The sequence below is a fragment of the Ursus maritimus genome, unplaced genomic scaffold (genome assembly GCF_017311325.1).
Source record: "Ursus maritimus isolate PB19 unplaced genomic scaffold, ASM1731132v1 scaffold_13, whole genome shotgun sequence".
In the NCBI taxonomy this organism is placed as follows: Eukaryota; Metazoa; Chordata; class Mammalia; order Carnivora; family Ursidae; genus Ursus; species Ursus maritimus.
Genome location: NW_024423675.1, coordinates 53,720,760 through 53,742,844, shown reverse-complemented (window position 1 = coordinate 53,742,844; position 22,085 = coordinate 53,720,760). Strand labels below are relative to the sequence as shown.

Below are 22,085 nucleotides of genomic sequence, written 5' to 3'. Positions count from 1 at the left end.
TACTGATGACACACTCTTTCTAGTAGAGATGGGAAGTGTCCTTCAGAATCCTTCTCAACACAGCCCTCTGGGACCACTTTCTTTCCCCTGTGATCAGCACAGTATGTGATGTTGGATGGATAACATCTATGACATCTGTTTTGGTGGCTTTGTGGTCCTTCATACCAACCCCTTCTGAGTCAGTCACTGTGATCTGATTGCAGGATCGTAGATGAAGGACCGTGGGTGAGTATAGGCTACATTTATTTTAGCCAATATTCTTATTCACTGTGGGCTCTAGTCCAATGGAGCTCCTGAAACTGAAACACTTACAGACATAAGAGACAAAATATGTTTCGAAGTCCTTCATTTGGACTCCAAGATTGTGAATTTCAAGTTTCTATTAAACTAAAGAAAAAGAAGTAGTCACAGCTTTATCCTGACATGTTTTAAGATGAGGATCAATCCATTATCTAGATCAGTTTTCATTCAATTTCAGTAGACCCTTTTGAATTAGTTGCCAACAAAATTTACCTAGCGCTCAAGATGACTTCATGCAGGGATCTGTACAGGCAGTAAGTGCTGCTTCCCAGAAATGTCTTTGCACTTCTTCTGTCTGAGCACAGTGTTATTACAACAAGCAACCATGGTCTTTGAGGTCAAGGAGTTTTGGTGCTTATCAGAGATATGGAGACCACAATCACTGTGATTTCATAAAGAGCTGAAAAATCTAGGGAGCCTAACCAAACAAAAATAGCAAAATTCAGATGGAGTCAAGCTATCCGACAAAGACTTCTATTTTTACGGCAAAATATATAGCACGGTATTATTTAAAAGATCAAAAAATAAACTATTCAAATACAGAAATTAGGTAAGCTATAATATATCTAATTGTAAAATACTTGTAATTATTTAAAATGTTTACAAAGCATATATAACTATAAGAAAAATTTTTATGTGAGAAAATCAGGATAAAAATATATATGCCCTAGGACTACAACTCCGTATTTTTTTTAAAAAAGAATAACATATATATTTTAAGGTTTACTGATTTGAGAGCGAGAGAGAGATAGCCCATGGAGAGGGCAAGAGGGAAAGAGAGAGAAGCAGACTCTGCCAAGCGTGGAGGGTGACATGGGGCTCAATATCATGACCTTGAGATCACAGCCTAATGCTTAACGGACTGAGCCACCCAGGCACCCCAAGAAAACCTGTATTAAAGAATACACTAGAAGAATGTAGACCAAAAATTTTTAACAAAGTTTGGGTTGGAGATGGTGGAGCTATGTATTTCCCTCCTCTTTCTCTTTTCTAGTCTTTAGGGCCTTTTTTAATAGTAGGTTCCACACCCAGCATGGAGCCCACCCAGCATGGAGCCCAATGTGGGGCTTGAACTCACAACCCTGAGATCAAGACCTGTAGTAGGGCCTTTTAATCTGGAGCTTCATGTTTTTCAGACTTGAGTTATTATTTTGGTGTGTGTGTGTGTGTGTGTGTGTGTGTGTGTATAAATAATATTCTCTGCTTTTTTTCTCTATTCTGTAATTTTAGTTTCTTTGTAGTTGGATTTGGGACCTTGACTGATCCAGTAAGTGACTCTTAATCTTTCATTTCTTCTTCTTCTTTGTCTTTTGTTTTTCTTCAAGGAAATTTCCTTTACTTTATCTTCCATGTCCTTCTACTGATTCTTTTTGTCACAATAAGCATATTTTAATATCTAAGAATTCTTTCTTGATACACCCTGATTTTCTTTTTATGGCATTCTGCTCTTTCTATGGATGTAATATTTTCTCAAATCTCTCTGAGGAAACGAAGTAGAGCTCTCTTTTAAAACCTTTCCTTTTCCTGAAAATTTCTGTTTTTCTTAGGGTTATAGTTTCTGCTTATCTTAGCTCCTCTCTTTTAAGGTGTGGCTTTGCTTGTCCGTGCATATTTAATAATGAGTCCATAAAAACTTATGGAGAACTGTGATTGACATTGGTAGGGTTTATCAATCAGTGGGCTTCGCCATCTTGCTGAGGATTACTTAATTGCCAGAAGGATAGTGGGGGAGTCTTTTCTCTGGGGACATTCACGTCAGACACAGCTGCTGGACTTTCCCAGGTGGGAATGGGTAAAGGGCTACTGTTCTACATGGAGATCTCCAGTCAATCCCTGTGGCCTGCCTCTTGCCTTACAGCCACCCTCCATTGTGTCCGGCATTTCCACACAGGTCAACAAGGCTCGGGGAGACTGGATTCTTATTTGGCTGTCTTCCTTCTGAATGCACTCCTGGCTGTGGCCTCCTTGGCCCCACTTTATCAATTACCAACATTCTATTTCCTCTCCTAGGTATCTGTTCAATTGTGTGATCCTTCTGTTCTCATTGTTGTGTGTCTGACCTTTTAAAATTCCTTTATCATCATCTTAATGAGGTCTTGGGAGAGAATGAAATGCTGTGATCCACTCTTCCCGAACTGAAAAGCACCCAACAAGGCTAGTTTCCCCAGCCCTAAGCACGTGCACGTTTATTGACGCACAGATGAAGAAACTGAAATAAAATATACACGAAAGAAAAGTCAACTTCAGATATCTAATACCTCAGAAATACTGCTTTCAAGTCCCCGTTACTTCAAGATATGTTTTGATTCAAATATTAATGCAACATTTTTACATGTTAAAATGCCCATAAATATTAAACATGCTTTATTTTTGCAACACCAATTCCTGCCTTTGTGGAAGATTTCTCTTTTTCTCCCTCAAGCCTATGGCAAATTGACAGAAAAGTCTCCTCTCACTAAATAAGGCAACTCATCAACTGCACAGCAAGGCACCCGAACTAGCAGAAATGTGATGGTGCTGACAGTTTATGTTGCTCATAAAGAAATCAAGATGCAAATTTAAACAGAAGTTTGGAGGTTAGGGCGACATGTGAAGACACAGACTCAGTAAATGGCTCTGGGTTCTCCCTGCACCTTAAAAAGGGCAATTGTAAATAATAATAGAGGAGCAGCACTGAGGGAGCACCTGGCCTCTGGCCTTTCAGGCTCCTCTGCTCTTTAGGACTGGGACAGACTGGCATCTCTTTCTGACAGCCAAGAAAAATTCTCCTGTCTCAAATGCGAAGCCTGGAATGCCATCTTGACCACCTTCCAAAATGTTTAAAAGAACACCAGTTGAATGCATGAAATTAAACACTGCTTTGTGATAAAACGCCAGGTAGGAGGAATAATGCATCCATTCTCTCTGCAGGGACTTGAGGTTCCTAACAATCACTCAGAGAGGGCTGTAGGATAAGACTCAAAGGGACTACCGTGGATAGGAGGCTGCAGACAGTGAATGCTCATGCCATGTCCACACAGAGACGATGCTGACTCTCCGGGCATGGAATGTGGGAAAGATGCAGGATGGAGGTATTTAAGGCCCAGGATTAGTGCCAGAGAGGCTCGGTATGAGTGGACTGCATGCAGTGGCCCCGACCAATTACTTTCAGTTGGTCTCCAAATTTCATGGACCATGGTGGGGCCAGTTGAGGCCATCATCTGAGGTCTGTGGCAATAATTGGGTTCGGACAGTGAGCTGAGCCAGGCACAATGCCACAGAGGATCATAGCTACCCTCAGATCTGTGCTCTGCTCTCTTCATTGTGTCACCTTACTGGGTGTGATCCTGTTTGTGGGAAACTTGTCATGGCTGTCTTCCCCTGTTCCCTTGAGGGCCTTTCACCTCCCTGTAGGTACCCAGTGCTCTCACACCCTCTCTGGCTTCCTCCCCTGACTCCTACAGATCCAAAATGGCTCTCGGCTCAGAGACTAGTGGAAATGATCTCATAAATTAATGCACACAGAGGTATAAATAAGTGATCAAGCTTAATGTGCTTCCCAGAAATGCTTGCATTTTAATAGGGGACCGTCATTTAGCCCAAAGAATTAAGGTTCTAATGGTGAGGGAGAGAAGGAGGAAGAGGAGGAAGAGGAAGAGGGGAGAAGAGTTGAGGAGAAGGGAGGGGAGAGGAGGAGAGGGAACCAACACTTATTGAACATCTACCACTTTATTCAGTGAAAGATTGTGGAATGAATGAGAAATCACTGGAGACTTTACTTTTTTAATCTCCTCAAATGTACAAAATTCAGAGGCCATTGTCAACTTGGTGAGAAGTGGGGGATTTTTTGAAAAATGGGGACTATGGCTGCTGAGGGTGTTACAAACCACACTTGTGTTAGGTTGTGTTTGTCTACTCAGAAGGCTCACCAGAAGTCACCTTGAATTTCTGTGAGATCCTGAATTCTTCTCCAGTTCTGGAACCTCTCTCTAATGTCAAGGTCACTCAATCCTCTCCAATCCTATGGCTAATTCTGGGCCTAGAAAGGAGGGATTTAAGGAGTTCCAGTAAAAGGAAAAGTCGAGGTACACACAGGATGCATGGTGGGGGGAGGTATGAATGGGTAGGGCTCCAGGACCCCCACCCTACTGAAACCAGAAGAGCTGTACTTTGCCTAGGTTTATATATTGGGTCTTGTATCAGATTTCATTTGATAAAGAAGGTTCTAAACCTGAAAATCATTGCTTTAGGGCAGCACACAGAGGCTTAAGATATTGCAACAGCTAGCATAACCCTATTCCTGGGCTCTAGTCTGACCCCTGTACTCCTTCCTTGTCTCCAAGGATAGGCCCACTCAGTTACTGAGGCCCACTGCTGGTAACTGAAGACATTTTTGCTGCCTGTGTCTGAGCCTGTCTTCGTAGCTTCCTTTGTATCCTTGGTTCCTCTAGATTCTAGAAGATGGTGCTCTGCCTTGCTTTTCCTAGGTAGCCTTTCCTAGGGAATGGAGTCTTATTTCTGAATATCAGGTCTGTCATAAGACTTTATTATGAGTGTGAGCTTTTGACAGCATACTTCTGGATTCTGGGCCATTTACTGGGACCCCATTGGCACTTCATCGTGTCACAGCTGTTTAATTTGCCCACTGTCACTTTATGTTCTGCCTAATTGGACTGATCATGCTCTAATGTGGGCATCAGGGTCTTGTGTCCCACCTCATCACACTGCTCCTCCCCTTGCCTATCTAAGCAAGTGATTCTTACTGTAGGGTCCAGTCTGATCTCACTAGCTGGGTCATGACTGCTTGGGACCTATGACTAAGGAGCACCTTGTGGAAAAACAAAATAAGAGGAAACATTTTCCCTCTTCCTCTCCTTCCTACGTCCAGGGTGTTGAGAGTTCTTCTCTTCCCTGCCCCTAATCCTTTAGAGAAAGAGAGGACTATCAAACTGGTATTAACAAGGCGAAGAATAGGTTTCTTGTGTACAACAGTGTGAAATACTTTGTAGTATCTATACTCCAAATATTAAAAATATCTTTTAAAGCACATGGAGTCTTTTATTTAAAGGATTTTAACATTTATTGTAATTTTGGTCTCTCATGTCAATATCAAGGATTTCCAGCAAAACATGTCAATTTCTTGGTCATTTTAGTCTTCATTATCCGTTGTGAACGAAAAGAGGCCATTTGAGCCTATTAAAAGCTGGGACATCAACCAGGCCTTCAGGAGGGCACACTGCACACAGGTGGGGTGCTGGGCAGGATTCCTGAATGCAACTCTCTGAACCTTCTGAAAGCCACACCTGCTGGGTCCAATGCTGTTCCAGGCTTCAGGGCAGGAAAGGCTGCCAACTATGCTGAATTTTGCCAGATTGTGTGGTTATTTTATTAGGTGGATAAATGTCTACAGATTCTAGTGTAAAAACACTGGGCCCAACCCAGTTTTGTACAAACATTTTCAAAACTAAAAGTGGAATACATTATCAGGCACTAGTTCTCATAATTATAGTTTTTTTGGCTAACAATCACTTTCCTTCTTCTACATAGAGTGTCTGGAATATTTGCACAAAGAATGCCTTGAAGCAGAGGTTAGCCCTAGCAGGAGTTACTTAAGAAACCATTGGACACCCTAAATCTTATACAAGTGGGGCACTTTAAGAGTCTCATCTTGATAAAAAATTGGGGGCATGAATTTTATGAAATCATAGATTATGAGGATGGAGTCCAGTGATTGGTTGAAGGAATACTGAGGAATACGGAAATGGGTTATCATTTCTTTAATGCTATATGGTTAGAAATGAAACACAAGATAAGCTTCACCTGCAATTCTAATTTTAAATTTTCCATTAGAATTTTCTTACATAGTTTAGATCTATAATCCCACAATATGGTCTAATGAAATTTGATTTCAGAGATTCTTAATTTGGGGTAGTTTCAAAGTTGGTTGTTCATTGTGTTTTAACAATTCAAGCTCGAACAGTCAATAAACCAATGCCAAGATTCTTTAATTACATTATGAATTAAGGCATCTACTATTTTTAAAGTATCATGTTAAGTACTCTGGCCCCAAGTAGCTGACAAATAATTGTGTCTGTTTTCCTTTATTTGTAGTTTATAATATGTCATCTCATTAACATGTATATAGAATTTCTTCTTAGTAGTTGATTTCCTTTATTTGTAGGTGGTGTCTCTTCATTAATCCTTTTGCCTCATATTAAACTTTGTTGGGGCACCTGGGTGGCTCAGTTGGTTAAGCGTCTGCCTTCAGCTCAAGTCATGATCCCAGAATTCTGGGATCAAGCTCTGCATGGGGCTCCCTGCTCAGCAGGAAATCTGCTTCTCCCTCTGCCCCTCTTCCCTACTCAGGTGTGTTCTCTCTCTTTTTCTCTCTCACTCTATCTCAAATAAATAGATAAAATCTTTAAAAAATTGTCTCATATCATAAACTTTCTTTTAGTATTTAAATGGTGATCTTCTCATCCCATGATTTTGAGCCTCTCTATTTTCAATCGATGAACCCCTCTGTTTTTAATGGATAAATTTAATCATTTGCCTCTACTATGATTATTGATATATTTGGATTTACTTCTACATCTTCCTTTGTGCTTTCTGTTTGCTATTCTTTTACTCTGCTTTTTTCTCTTTTCATGTCTTCTGTTGGTTTAATAAAATTTTTAATAATACTCCCTGCTGTTCCTCTATTGCATTAGAATTAAAGATTACATCTCTATTATTTTCATGGTTACCTTTACATTTTTAATATTCTAATAATTTTTTCCCCAAATATGTGGTTCTGACAGCTTTACAAATAACAACAATGTAACTTAAAATACTTTCATTACTTGGAAGGTTTTGAGGAAGGGTGCAGAATTTTAAAAATTCATTCACATATGGATGGACATAAAGATGAGCATTTAAAATTTCTAACATTCAAATTTGGCTAGAAAATTTTTTTTCTAATAAAATCTGAAGCAATTTTTTCCCCATGAGCCTCGTTTATGACATTCTCTTGGGCAGAACTCCTAACCCCCAGCACTGAGCATGGTCTAAGCCAGTCATGAGAGCACAGCTGCTGCTCAGGGACCCGACCACCCTCCCAGTGCTGTTGCTGGGCAGGCTGAGGGCACTGATGTCAGTCCCACTACCTCCCATGCCTGCAAAGTCTGAAGTAATTTAATTTTTTTATACTCTTCCCACATCTGGAAGGATCTTAGCCCTTTTAATTATCCATAAAACACAACACACCCCATCTTATCAATGCTATCTAATTCAACATTTTTTTAACACAAAAAACTTGTAGCACTTAATATTAAACTCATTTTACCAACATCTTTTAATCAATGGCTATTTTCACTGTTGTTTCTTGTGCCTACACCTTCCCTACTTTTCCCCATAATTCATCTTGTAATAGTGCTTTCAGTGAAGTAAGTGGTAAACCATCTTTCCATGTCAAAAAAACGTCTAGAGGGTAATTGTTTAGCTGGGTGTAAAATTCTACTTGACAATGACTTTCTCTCAGCACTTTGGAGATATTACTCTACTGTCGTCTGGTAGCTTTTGTTGCTGATGAGAAATCTGCTATCAGCTTAATTACAGTTCCTTCATTGGTCATCTGCTTTTCTGCTTTATCTTTAATATCCTCTAGTTTCACCCTAAAGTATTTGGGTGTAAATTTAACTTTGTTTATGCTGGTCATTACTAATGGTGCACTTTTAGTCTGAAGAATCACATCTTTATTTTTAGAATATCCTATCCTTCAATTGCTTCAAATATTTCTTTCTTTCTTTCTTTCTTTCTTTCTTTCTTTCTTTCTTTCTTTCTTTCTTTTCTTTCTTTCCTCTCTTTCTTTCTTTCTTTTTTTTTCTTTCTTTCAAGATTTTATTTATTTACTTGACAGAGAGACAGCTAGCAAGAGGGGGAACACAAGCAGGGGGAGTGGGAGAGGAAGAAGCAGGCTCTCAGCAGGGAGCCTGATGAGGGGCTCGATCCCAGGACCCCGGGATCACGGCCTGAGCCAAAGGCAGACACTTAACGACTGAGCCACCCAGGCGCCCCAGCTTCAAATATTTCTTACCTACCATGTCACTATTCTCTTTTTCTGGAAATCCGATTGAATGACTATTGGAACGTTACAACCTCTTTTCCATTCCTTAACTGTTCCTTGTCTATCTCTTTACCTACCTATCCATCCATCTATCATCTATCTATATCTCTCTATTGCATTTTTGGTCAATTCCTCTTGCCAACTTTTTAATTAATAAATTTTCTCTTTAACTCTACTCAGTTTAAAGTTTATTTCATTTCTTACATTTTTATTTTAATGACCATGTTTTCAAGATTTATAGTTAACTCTTCTTTAATGTCCTCATGTTCTTGTTTCATATTTTGGGTGTACAATATCCTGTTCTTTTTTAATAGAAGTTATTCATTCTTTTCTCTTTTCCAACACCCCAGGCATACTTATTTTAAAGTCTTTGTCAGATTATTCCTTAAAGCCATCTGGAGTGAAGGCATGTTCCAATAGTAGATTTTGCTGCCTGTCTTTTTTGGTATTAGATTTTCTTTCATGTCGTCAGGATGTCTGGCCTCCAGGATGTCTGGCCTCATTTTGTTTTGTTTTTGTTTTTTTTAATCAATTTTATTTTATCTTACTTTTATTTTTTATTTTCCTGTAGGCTCATTTTGAATGAGAGGTTCGTTCTCATTCTTGCGCTCTCCTTCTTTCCCCTCCCTTCCTCCTCTCCCTGTCTCTCTTCTTTCTTCCCTCCCTACTTTTGTCCTTCCCCAGTGGTTTTGTAGTTACTACCATCTGAACTCCTGAGCACTTAGCCTAGAACCGGGTGATGTTTACACTTCCTATCCTATGGGAACACTGGGAATATTACAGATCTAGTTACCAAGTAGAAAGAATTTGGTTCACTTCCTACTTGTGAGGCTATGGCTTTGTTTTCCCACTTCTCTCTCTGTCTATAAACTTTTAACAAGGCCATAGTTCCAACAACAGGTCAGCAAGTGATTTTGTTCACCTTCCTTTGCTTGAAATAAGGGGAAGTATGGCTTTCCACCCCAGGCTCTAGCTTAAAGCTCTGAATTTTGTTCTGGTCCTGTCTTGACAGGGAGTGCATTTAGTCCCTTTAGTTTTCAGGAACCCAATTCCTGGCTGTCACTGCCTGATTTTGGACCAGAGCCCAGCTAGCCTGCAGCTTCATCACTGCTTATTCCTCTGGTATTGTTCCAGGCATAGGGAAGCTCTTCTTAGTTTCTAAAATGGTAAATCCTTTGTATCTCCTTTTTAAAATATTCTATCATTGCTATGTGTTTGAGGCCAAGGGCTGTGAAATCATTATACTATCTTGATTAGGGGTCCAGTATAGGCTATTCATATTTTTTCCCTATAAGGAAATCTATCAGAAAGAATAATGAATACAGAGATGTGGGCAATCTCAAGTATGGGGAGTGCAACTTGTCAAGTCAGAGGAAAGAAACTTGGTAAAATGTCAAGTCTGTGCCAAAGCAAGGTCACATGTTTGTTGAAATGTGACAATTTTTGCTTCATGAGTATGTCAGAGAGCATAGGGCAATACATAGTTTCAGCCAGACATCAAACACTGTGATTCCCAAGGATTCTTCTTACAGACCTTGTAAGACATTAATATATTGCAGTAGTCACTTTATTATTATGGTGTTGCTTTTAATCTTTTAATCGCTTCAAGTGTGTTGCAAAAGTTCCAATATTTAAAGTATGCCATGAATACAAAAAAAGGTATATTCTTTGTTCTATAATTTTTTTTTTTATTAGTAGTATAGAGACTCTAAACTCCTGGAAGAAAAGTTTCATGTCTTCTCTCTGTATTATGGTACCCACCCAGGGCCAGGCAGGTGCTCTCTTATAGCTCATAAAAGTGCCTTTGAAGATAATGAAATTTTAATTTGAATTGTTCTATGCCCAGCAAATCACCATGGGAGGCTCATAAAAGCTTTCAGAAGATGGTACTGTTTTTCCATAAACAACATCATAAAAAAAAATCACCAATAGAGTGAAATCCCAAATGCAAGTACTAATACATTTTAAACAAAAAGTGCTTAAATGATATTGTATATAAAGATATATCATTATGGATACTTGTTTTAGTAGACATCGGCATAACTGAAATGCCATGAAATGACCCATAACCCTCCTCCCTGCTAGAAAAAGTGCATTCCAGATGTGGGTTCCATTAAGAGGAATAATGACTTTGGGATTTTGTGATTCTAGTTTCCAAGGCCCAGAAAGAGTCATTTGGGTGGACCTTTGCCATCAGCAGCTCTGCTGTGGGCTCTGGAAGTGCTCTCTTGGTGAACCACGCACACACTGGCCCCCTGAACCCAAGGGTCTTCTGCCTGGTGCATTTAACTCAATTATGGGAGGCAGCAGCCCTTCCAGAAGGAGACTATACTGATTATATTTGGAAGCATACAGTCAGTGGGACTATCTATCCTTCTAATAAGACTGATATTGAGGTGCTGATCAAACCTTTAAAATCAACAAGAGGTCTACCTAGCCCCTCCCTCCCACCTAGCCACATAGAAAATGGACAGGTCATCATTCTGAGGGCTTTCTGTAGGTCGTATCATATCATTTCAATGTATTGCCAGTGAATCCTATCAGATCTACAATTTCACCACGCTAGATCTTAATAAAACCACAGAAATGCATTTTAACTTTTGACTGTCACACCAGCAGGGAAAGATGTTGGCAAAACACAGGCCAGAGATCAGAAGAACCACTGCAGATTTTACTTAAAACTTGAAATATGAAGTGAAGAGGAACAAATTATTCACCTCAAATCTGTTCGTTTCCCCTGTTAAAAGAAGCCTGAGGGGGTAGGCTTAAGTCTCAACACAGTTTAGTATTTCCTAGAGGCCATGCTGAGCAGAAAACTCAGGCTCACTCAGATCTCAACCAGCATGAAACTTTGTGAGTGTAAGAATGGCAAGAATCCCTGAGAGACCAAGCACGTTCTTCAAGGATTTTATACCATAAATATTATTTATGACCCATTTGGGCCACACGAGTTTCTAAAAACCACAGAAACTGTCTTAGCTTCACAGAATTTGGATGATTTTGCCTTCTCAGATGAAGAGCTTCAGAATTCCTTTTTCTTTCTTTCACATCCAGTGGTCTAATCGTTTTGGCCTAAGACACCAAAACAAACCGCAGAAGTCACACTTTCAGCTTCTGGTTACCCAGGGCATAAACAGCATGTTTGCGGATTTCCTAGGCCAACAGTCTCTCCTTTCTGTGGCCCCATCATCCCAACTCAGGATTCACAACAGGTTTACTAAAGAGAAATTGAGTTTATGCACCAAACGTAGGAGCACTCAAATATATAAAGCAATTAATAACAAACACAGTGGAACGAGTAGATAATAACACAATAATCGTAGGGGACTTTAACACCCCACTTACCTCAATGGACAGATCATCTAAACAGAAAATCAACAAGGAGACATGGCTTTGAATGACACACGGGACCAAATGGACTTAATAGATATATTCAGAACATTCCATCCTAAAACAGCAGAACACACATTCTTTTCAATGCACATGGAACATTCTCCAGACTAGATCACATGTTAGGTCACAAAACAGGCCTCAACAAATACAAAGAGATTAAAATCATACCATGCACCTTTTCTGACCACAAGGCTATGAAACTACAAGTCAACCACAAGAAAACATATGGAAAGACCACAAATATGTGGAGGTTAAACGACTAAACAATGAATGGGTTGACCAGCAAATCAAAGAAGAAATAAAAAAAATACATGGAAAGAAATGACAATGAAAACACAACAGTCCAAAACCTTTGGGATGCAGCAAAAGCAGTCCTAAGTGGGAAGTTTATAGCAATACAGGCCTACCTCAAGCAAGAAAAATCTCAAATAAATAACCTAACCTCACACCTAAAGAAGCTAGAAAAAGAACAATAAATGAAGCCTAAAGCCAGCAGAAGGAAGGAAATAATAAAGATTATAGCTGAAATAAATGATACTAGAAACTAAAAAACTAATAGAACAGATCAATGAAAGTAGGAGTTGGTTCTTTGAAAAAATTAGTAAAATTGATAAACCTCTAGCCAGACTTATCAGAAAGAAAAGAGAAAGAACCCAAATAAATAAAATCACAAATGGGAGAGGAGAAGTAACAACCAACAGCACAGAAATACAAACAATTATAGGAGAATATTATGAAAAACTATATGCCAAAAAATTGGACAACCTAGAAGAAATGGATAAAAAAAAAATTTCTAGAAACATATACATTACCAAAAGTGAAACAGGATACCAAAACTGAAACAGGAAGAAATAGAAAACTTGAACAGATCAATAACCGGCAAAGAAATTGAATCAATAATAAAAAAAACTCCCAACAAACAAAAGTCCAGGACCAGGTGGCTTCATAGGTGAATTCTACCAAACATTTGAAGAAGAGTTAATCCTATTCTTCTCAAATTATCCCAGAAAATAGAAAAGGAAGGAAAACTTCCAAATTCATTCTCTGAGGTCAGTGTTACCCTGATACCAAAACCAGATAAATATACCACTAAAATAGAGAATTATAGGGCAAAATCCCTGATGAACATAGATGCAAAAATTCTCATCAACCTTAAAAAAGAAAAATAAAGCTGGAGGCATCTCAATTCTAGACTTCAAGCCATATTATAAAGCTGTAGCAATCAAAATAGTATGGTACTGACACACAGATCAATGGAACACAATAGAAAACCCAGAAATAAGATTAATTGACCATTATATGGTCTTTGACAAAGCAGGAAAGAATATCCAATGGGCAAAAGGATGTCTCTTCAACAAATGGTGGTGCGAAAACTGGATAGCTACATGCAAAAGAATGAAACTGGACCACTTTTTTACATCATATGCAAAAATAAATTCAAAATGTATGAAAGACCTAAATGTGAGACCTGAAATCATAAAAATCCCAGATGAGAACGCAGGCAGTAACTTCTTTAACATCGGCTATAGCAACTTCTTTCTAAATATGTCTCCTGATGCAAGGGCAACAAAATAAAAAATAAACTACTGGGACTACATCAAAATAAATAAGATAAATAAAATAAAAAAATAAAAAGCTTCTGGAAGGAAGCAATCAACAAAACTAACAGTATGGGAGACGATATTTGAAAATGACATATCTGATAAAGGGTTAGTATCCAAAATATATAAAGAACTTCTAGAACTCAACACCCAAGAAACAAATTATCTAATTAAAAAATGGGCAGAAGACATGAATAGATATTTTTCCAAAGAAGACATACAGATGGCCAATAGATACATGAAAAGATGCTCAAATCACTTATCATCGGGGAAATGCAAATCAAAACCACAATGAGATACTACTTCACACCTGACAGATGGCTAAAATCAAAAACACAAGAAACAACAGGTGTTAATGAGGATGTGGAGAAAGGGGAACCCTCTTGCACTGTTGGTGGAAATGCAAACTGGTGTAGCCACTCTGAAAAACAGTATGGAGTTTCCTCAAAAGGTTAAAAATAGAACTATCCTACAATCTACGTAGGTAAATACTGGTAGGTATTTACCCAAAGAATACAAAAACATAATTCAAAGGTATACATGCACCCCAATGTTTATAGCAGCATTATTTACAATAGCCAAGATATGGAAACCCAAGTGTCCATTGATTGATGAATGGATAAAGAAGATGTGGTCTATCTATCTATCTATCTATCTATCTATCTATCTATCATCTATCTATCTATCTATCATCTATCTATCTATCACTCAGCCATAAGAAAGAATGAAATCTTGCCATTTGCAATGACATGGCTGGAGCTCATAAGTCAGTCAGAAAAAGACAAATACTGTATGATTTCACTCATATGTGGAATTTAAGAAACAAAACAAATGAGCAAAGGGAAAAAAAGAAAGAGAGATAGACAAATCAAGAAACTGACCCTTAATTATAGAAAACAAACTGCTGGTTACCAGAGGGGAGGTGGGTTGGGGGATGGGTGAAATAGGTGATGGGGATTTAGGGGTGCACTTGCTGTGATGAGCAACTGGGTGATGTATGGAAGTGTTGAATCACTATATGGTACACCTGAAACGAATATAATCCTGTATGTTAACTAACTGGAATTTAAATAAAAACTTTAAAAAAATAAAGAGAAATTAAACCTAAATAGAATGATTACTTTAGATTAACTGGGAATTTCAGTTTCTTAACACCCTATTATCATGAGTGACTAAGAACTGTCTGTGATGGAGATTCACTGGACTAATTTTTCTTGTATAAGTATTTGAAATTTGCCATAATAAATAATAAAAAGCAAACAAAAAAACTTCTCACCAAAATGCACTGAACATAGTTGTGTCTCCAGCCACATGACCTCAATTTTTTTGTGCCTTCTTTTTACCCTGGGCCTGCCTTACTTACTTATTTATTTATTTAAAGATTTTACCCTTAAGTAATCTCTATGCCCAACATGGGGCTTGAACTTACAACCCTGAGATCAAGAGTCACATGCTCCACCGACTGAGCCAGCCGGGCATCCTGGGCCTTTTATTTTATAGTTCAGTTTTGATCTTCATTCATATTTGATCTTTCTCTCACCACTTTAAGGCTTCTTGTTTATTTTCCGGTGGTCTTTATGAATCCACGGATTTTTACATTTATGATTTTCCATCTTACGTTTGTCTAGAGACTTCATTTCTGACCCTGTCATAGGCTCTGCTTCCTGGATCCCTTATGCTCTAGAATGAAATACAACAACATAGCAAGCAAGACAGAAAGGTACAGTTCCTTTATGATGCTGGTTATTGGGATTTCTCTTCCATCTCCTTTATAGGATGTTCTCTTGTGTTTTTACTATGTGCTGCTATGTTTAAGGGTATGGCATTTAGCTAAACAATGTAAACCCCAGTTCTTATCCTTTAAGGTCTGTGCTGTAACAGTTTTTCTTTTATTACCATTTTCTTTCTCTTTTTGGTGTCTCTCCCCTTTTAAAATTTATTGTCTGCCCATGGATCAGACCAAGGCTCTCTAAATAACGAAAAAAATTCAAATCACTACAGTAATTTCTACATACAGGGGCACCTGGGGGGCTCAGTCAGTTGAGTGTCCAACTCTTGATTTCAGCTCAGGTCATGATCTCAGGGTTGTGAGTTCAAGCCTCATGTCCAACTCCGCACTCAGCATGGAGTCTGCTTTTGCTCTCTCCTTCCCTCTCCCTCTGCCCCTCCCTCTGCTCACACACACACACTCTCTCTCTAAATAAATAAAATCTTAAAAAAAAAATTTCTATATACCTAGGAATAACATTTTTGAAATGAAGAACTATTTAAACAGCATTTCAACATTGCTCTTACCAGGCTCCCAATATATGCTGGGTGCTATGCTACATACAGTCCTTCCTCTGCCCCCCTCCCCAGGAATTCATGTTCTAGAGCAGAGTTGGCAAACATCCATGCCCACCAGTGCCTGTCAGGTGGCAACGAATGCATTAGTGGGGCCCTGGGTCTGCCTCCACTGCCTGAATGGAGAAGCCTGGAACCAACTGGGAAAGCATATTCCCTGTCATCAGGGGGCTGGTGCTGCTCAGCTCCAGCCCAGCATTGCTACATGGAACTTGTCAGTGCCAGGTTGCCTGATCTGATTTTTCAAGGGCAGCTAGAAATTTGGATTTCTGTGTGAAATCCTTAAATGTTAGTGCCAAAATGAAATAAGAACTGTGATAGAGACAAAACCTGCCTGCAGGTCAAATATGACCCCCAGGTAACCAATTTATGTTCCACTCTCTTTAGCCATAGCGACTGCAAACTTGGGGCACTCTCTGAAAAAATACAAGATCTTATAATTTTCTGTACTACGTGTCCCTGACAAGAATAGCACTGGCAGATAAAGGACAAGAAGGATTTGTAAGGAGGCTAGACCAGGGTAAGAGCTCACTATGGGGTAGGGTAGAAAACACTGGATTTGCCATCAGATGATATGGGTTTGAGTCTTGGCCTCTTAGCAACTGGCAGGATTACAATGGACAGAATTCTAAACCTTTGTGAGCATCAGTTTCCTTGCCTTCGACAGAAGGGTAGGAATACTGCTTTCACAGGATGGCTGCAGGGATTAAAGGAAACATATGTGAAAATGCTTTATGAAGTACAGAGAGAACTGTAGGCATGAACGGGCAGTTTGATCTTTGAACGCATTGGGTAAGGGCTATGAAGATTCAGCAGCACTGGGTAAGGTGGTGGTGGAAAGGCAAGAGCTTGGTTATTCAGCTCACCCCTGGGAAAGAAACTATGCACTTACAAGTACAAGGAAATGGGGGCAAAAACTAAAAAAAGCCTGGTGGTGGGGAGAGGAAAGAGAGCTGTGCTTTAGAGGGAGCACAGTTTCTTTCATGAAAAAACTTACTGAAACTATAAAGCCCACAATGAAACCCTTCACTGACGAACTGGTGAGTATCCACCTGGTGGATTATTTGTGGCAAATTTAAAATCACAGGTTGGCTTCCTACTCTTGGGATATTTTCAAACCACCAACTTACCTCTCCACCCTTAAGTCAAAGAATAAGAATTCCTGTTACTACTAGCCCAAGAAAAACACCATCAGAGGAGATCACAATGATGGAATACTTGTATTAATTCCAAGACTAAATATAGATGACTTTTGGATTATTGGCTGTTTTCAATGATCAGCATCAATATTCTCTTTTATGAAAGTGGATAAATAAGTGGTTTTTCAATAAATTGCAAATCTTTCACCGGGAGAGTGGAAAATTTCACTATGGGGTTTTACTGGTTTCACTCTTTAGGTAACCACACAACTATAAATTCTTTGCTTCTTAACTTTTAGCACTAAGGGCTAGAGAGTTTTTCAAAGGCAATAAGCCCTAAGGATGTTGGCTTGATTGAAGAAGCAGAGAAACAAGAAAATTACTGATGTAAAAAAGTTTTGTTGTTGTTGTTCTTGTTGTTTTTTTCAAAAACAGTAACCAAAATTTTAGAAAGTCCCAGTGGAGAATTCTTGATAGTCCTAGACCCTATGGAGCTGCTGGCTAAGATCTTCCTACCTCCAGCCCAGGGCCATTTTCCTTTAGAAAGAATCTATATTTAGCAGGAGGCAGAGTGCCACTCAATCTTAAAAGAAGGTGGAGGAGAAATTCATTCCTACTCCACACTCTTGCCCTCAATCTGTTAGGTCTAAATTTACCTTATTGACAATCAGAATTTGGGGATTTAAGATGTTAAACCTGGAAATGAATGCATTAAAAAACAAATAACATCTCTAAGTGTTTCTCCCTTTCAGCAGGGATTGGGGGAAGCAGGTGGTTACTAACGTGGAGTACAGAAGACTGCCCCCCGCCCCCGAAAGGGGTTGGGGGCCGTGACTTATTCCAATAGGATATTTTTTGTAATCCAAAGTATTTTATTTTATGCATTTAAAAACATTCTAAGAAGAGGTCTGTAAGCTTCACTGGACTAAAGGAGGTGAAGACCTCTCTGTCCTGGATATTTTTTCTTGAGTAGGAGCCATGTGCCTCTGCTGTGAGATGCATTTCTGGACTTGTATTGGGAAATCAAAAAATGTCAACAGATTATTTTTGACTGAGATTTAAAAATATTCCCCCTTAAAAGCTTGGATAAAACTTCCATTTCAAAGAGTTGGATAGCAGACTACAATAACCACCAAGATTTTTATGCAAATAGAGTCCCCTGGGTGGTTCAAATGCCTAAAAGAATTTCTTTATTTGCCACTTAATCTTGCCTAGTGGTTCTTAAGGTTGGTCCATAGATCCTGGTGGGACTCGGAAACCCTGTTAGGGGTCCGCAGGATCAAAACTACTTTCATAATAATACTAAGGTGTTCTTTGTCTGTTTGATGGTGTCAACATTTGTGCAGATCGTACAAAACTGCGGTGGTAAATGGCTGGCTCGTTAATGTGAGTGGAGACAGCGGGCCTTCCTGTACTAGATGTAATGGTATTCTTCCCCATCACACACACTTGCAACAAAATTTTTTTTTTTTACTTAAGAATGGCCTTGATAGAGGAGTAAAAATTGGTAATTGCACTAAATCTCAGAGCTTGAGTACACATCTCTTTAAGCTCTGAAGAGATAGGAGAAGTTCGCATAAAACACTGCTGCTATAGACCTCTTGCAAGTCTGGTGTAGACTAAGGGCCCACTTCACAGATCAACGTATTTAAATGTATAAAATAAAACATAGGATTAGAAAGGAAACCAAAAATATTGAATTATTTATCAAAATACTAAAAGTTGTGGTTATATTATATATATATGTGTATATATATATATATATATATATGCTTATTTGATATATTAAATAACAAGATTTCTCAGTGGGTCTAATATCCATCATAATATTGACGCAAGTATTATGGTAGTGTGAATGATTCTTTTGAGCTTGTTCCAATAATAGCAACTGATAAAAAATACCTGTAATTCTAGACTATAGCTATTGTTAATAGTGCTGTAGTTTGTTCCTACGTTCAAAAATGAAGGAAATGCAGAGCTGATGAAAATAAAGATGCATTTTTTCCTCTAACGGAGTTCATAGACTCTTAGAATTTATCCAGGGACCATTATCACTGCCCGAAATACTGCGTATTATTTGTCTGTTTGTTTGTTTGCTATTTGTTCACGTTGCTAAGGTATCAGCTCCAAGAGAGGCAGGTCTTTGTCTTGTTCACTGCTGTCCCCGGGGGCAGAAGAGGGTCCAGCCCCGAGCAGACGCTCAGCCAGTGTTTCTCGAATGAACAAGGAAGTACCATCAGCTTCCAGGTCCTACTGAGTCTACTTGGCAAGCTCTCTCCTCTTTCCACTTCTAGTTCAGACTCCTGACAGAATATCATTGAGGATTTCAGTATTTGTGTCTCATAAATATTGCAGTTTGTGGCTAGTCTCATTATTCAATCCAAATTATTTTATTTTATTTTATTTTTTTTTAAAAGATTTTATTTATTTATGTGACAGAGAGACAGGCAGCGAGAGAGGGAACACAGCAGGTGAGTGAGAGAGGAAGAAGCAGGCTCCCAGCGGAGGAGCCCGACGTGGGACTCGATCCCGGCACGCGGGGATCACGCCCTGAGCCGAAGGCAGACGCTTTAACGACTGCGCCACCCAGGCGCCCCCCCAAATTATTTTAGAAAGAAGTTGTCTCCTTAAAAGAATGACTCAATCGATTCACAGCCCTGTGGCAATGTTCCCTGAGGGTCTAGGGACCGTCTGTGTCCACTACTGTTCCCTACTGGCTTCCGCAGAGAAAAGGCCAATGACTGAAACAACGAGCCAGAATTTTCTGCAAAATCCCTAAAGTAAAGCTTTTGTGGGCTAAGATGGAAAGTCTGAATATCTGGGATTGTAGTTTTATCCACAAAAATACCCTGGTGTCATGTGAAAGAGGCCAAACAGCTGAATGGAAACCTACCATCCAGTTAATTTATCAGTGAATGTTTTCTTTGGCTTCCTGATTTTAATACATTGATTTGCTTAACTATTTGACTTTAAAAGTAAGAGAGATCTCATTTGTGTCAAACCCTAGTCTTCCTTTTCAAATATTTTTATTTGTTACAAAGCCAACCCATATTTATTATAGAATATATAGTTAAGCAAAAAGAGCAAAATCGAAAAAAACCTAAATCAGCCACACAGATACAAATATTTTTAAATAAAAGATATAAAGAATATAAAAATATAAAAAATAAAAAGAAATATTTGGTGCATTGCCCTTTTCAGTTTTTTTTTTTTTTTGAAGATTTTATTTACTCATTTGACAGAGATAGAGACAGCCAGCGAGAGAGGGAACACAAGCAGGGGGAGTGGGAGAGGAAGAAGCAGGCTCCCAGTGGAGGAGCCCGATGTGGGGCTCGATCCCATAACGCTGGGATCACGCCCTGAGCCGAAGGCAGACGCTTAACCGCTGTGCCACCCAGGCGCCCCAGTTTTTTGTTTTTTTTATACGAAAGCCTATTTATTTTGCTGTGGGTTGTCCCGCCTATAATGCCAAACTCCAAATAAAATCTTAAGAAGAACAAAGGAAGCAAAAGTCTTTGAACTTTCTTACACTATACCCTCTTTAAAAATATTTATAAGTGAGATTTCTTCACACAGAGGCCAATGTTTCTTTAGTTGGATTTTCATTGACTTAGAAGTTCTTCCATCTCAATTACAAATGGGGAGGAATGGAATTCATAAAGTACAATTGATTTGATTACCAAAAAACTCAGGGAAGTTTGTTATTTACCATATGAACAAGCAACTTCTTATTGACTCTTATATTTGAGAAAGAGGCATGAAGATGAGACAGTGCTCTCAGCCTCTCAGAGGAAAGTGGGTAAGTTTTCTAGGGTCCCCTTCGTGCGGAGTGAATATGGCTGCCTTCATTTAATGAGTGATGTGTTCACCTGGAAAGAGCGACTCATGACTGCATCCCACTTGACAGACTTGGGGACATCAGTTATCTCCTTTTGCTATTGGTAGAATGCATGCTTCTGTTAACACAAATCATTTCAGTTTTGTCTGAATGGGGAATAAAGGCCAATTGCTTGTGTTTTCCCTTAATTTTGGTAGCAGTCTCATGGATTACCTTTTTTCTTCAATGCTCTAGCCACCTGTCACATCAGTCTGTGTTGATGAAATGCTAAGGCAGTCTATAAAAAGTAATAGGGACCTGGGACTTGGCTTTCTATTGTGACTTAGCTCCCTCCTTCAAAGAGGAAGGCCCTGAAATTTCTAACTTCAACATTTCACTCCCAGCTTTTCCCTCCCGTTCTGTCCTAATTTCTCCTGAAACTTTAGCTTTCTGACCAAGGTTTTTATTTAGGGGGCACTTAGTGAAATCCGTGAATTCTATCCTTGTGAAGTTCCCAAAACAAAGACTCGTCTTTTCAAAGTCTCCGAACACCTATTATCCCATTTTTAGTAGCTGATAGAGGATTAATGAGGCTCCCACATTTCCGGGAAGGCCCTTCCAGAAGGAGCAGAAGTGGTCATAAATCTCGTTGCTTGGCTCACTCAATGCGGCGGGTACCAGGGTGCTGCGATGCAGGTGGAGGAGAGAGCCGGCCTCCAAGCTGCCGCGCGACCAGTCAGTGAGTTTCCAGTGAATTACTGGAAACGGAGGCCAATGAGAAGGAGGGGCGAAGGAACAGCATGCCTGGGACCAGGCGGAAGTCTCCTTTGAAGGGTGGATTTGGAAATGGAAGGAGGCCGATAAAAAAAGGAGAAGTGGAACGGGCTGCCATGTGACTGGAAGGAGGTGGGGAGTATAGGACAGTGTGGTCACCTTGTAGGTCCACATCTTCAGGTTAGAGACCAGGAAGTGTCCCCCCCCGCCCCAGGCTTCTGATCTTTCAGAGAAGAACACCAGCAGCAAGGTGGACGTCAGGGAATTGTGGGGGTGGCGGCTTGTTTAAAGTAAGCGGAATAAACTAGGCAATGGACACACGATGCAGGCCCGGCCCTGCTGTCCCATGTGGGGGTTCAGCTCTTGCTACTTCCTGCCTCACACTTTTACACCCCAGCCACCTTCACTGCCTTCCGCTGCCACTGTGCACCAGCCCTGTCTTCCTTCTACTTATCCCACAAGACTCAACTCGGGTGTCGCCTCCTGAGGAAGCCTTGCAGACCTGACCTCCTCACCCAGCCGCTGATTCGCATAGATACCGCCCGGTTGCTAGAGCCCGGGGGTTATGTGTCTGCCTCCCACCCTTAAACTGGATTCCGAGAAGAGAGCCTTTTTCTGCAGCCCCCCCCCCCCCC

The 22,085-nt window shown here is 39.7% G+C and overlaps 1 protein-coding gene across 4 annotated transcripts in view; it reads right to left on the bottom strand.

Moving 5' to 3' along the window:
* The window catches only part of UST (uronyl 2-sulfotransferase), a 303,870-nt gene that overhangs the window by 70,186 nt on the left and 211,599 nt on the right, over positions 1–22,085 (bottom strand). The gene's annotated exons all lie outside the window — the stretch shown is intronic.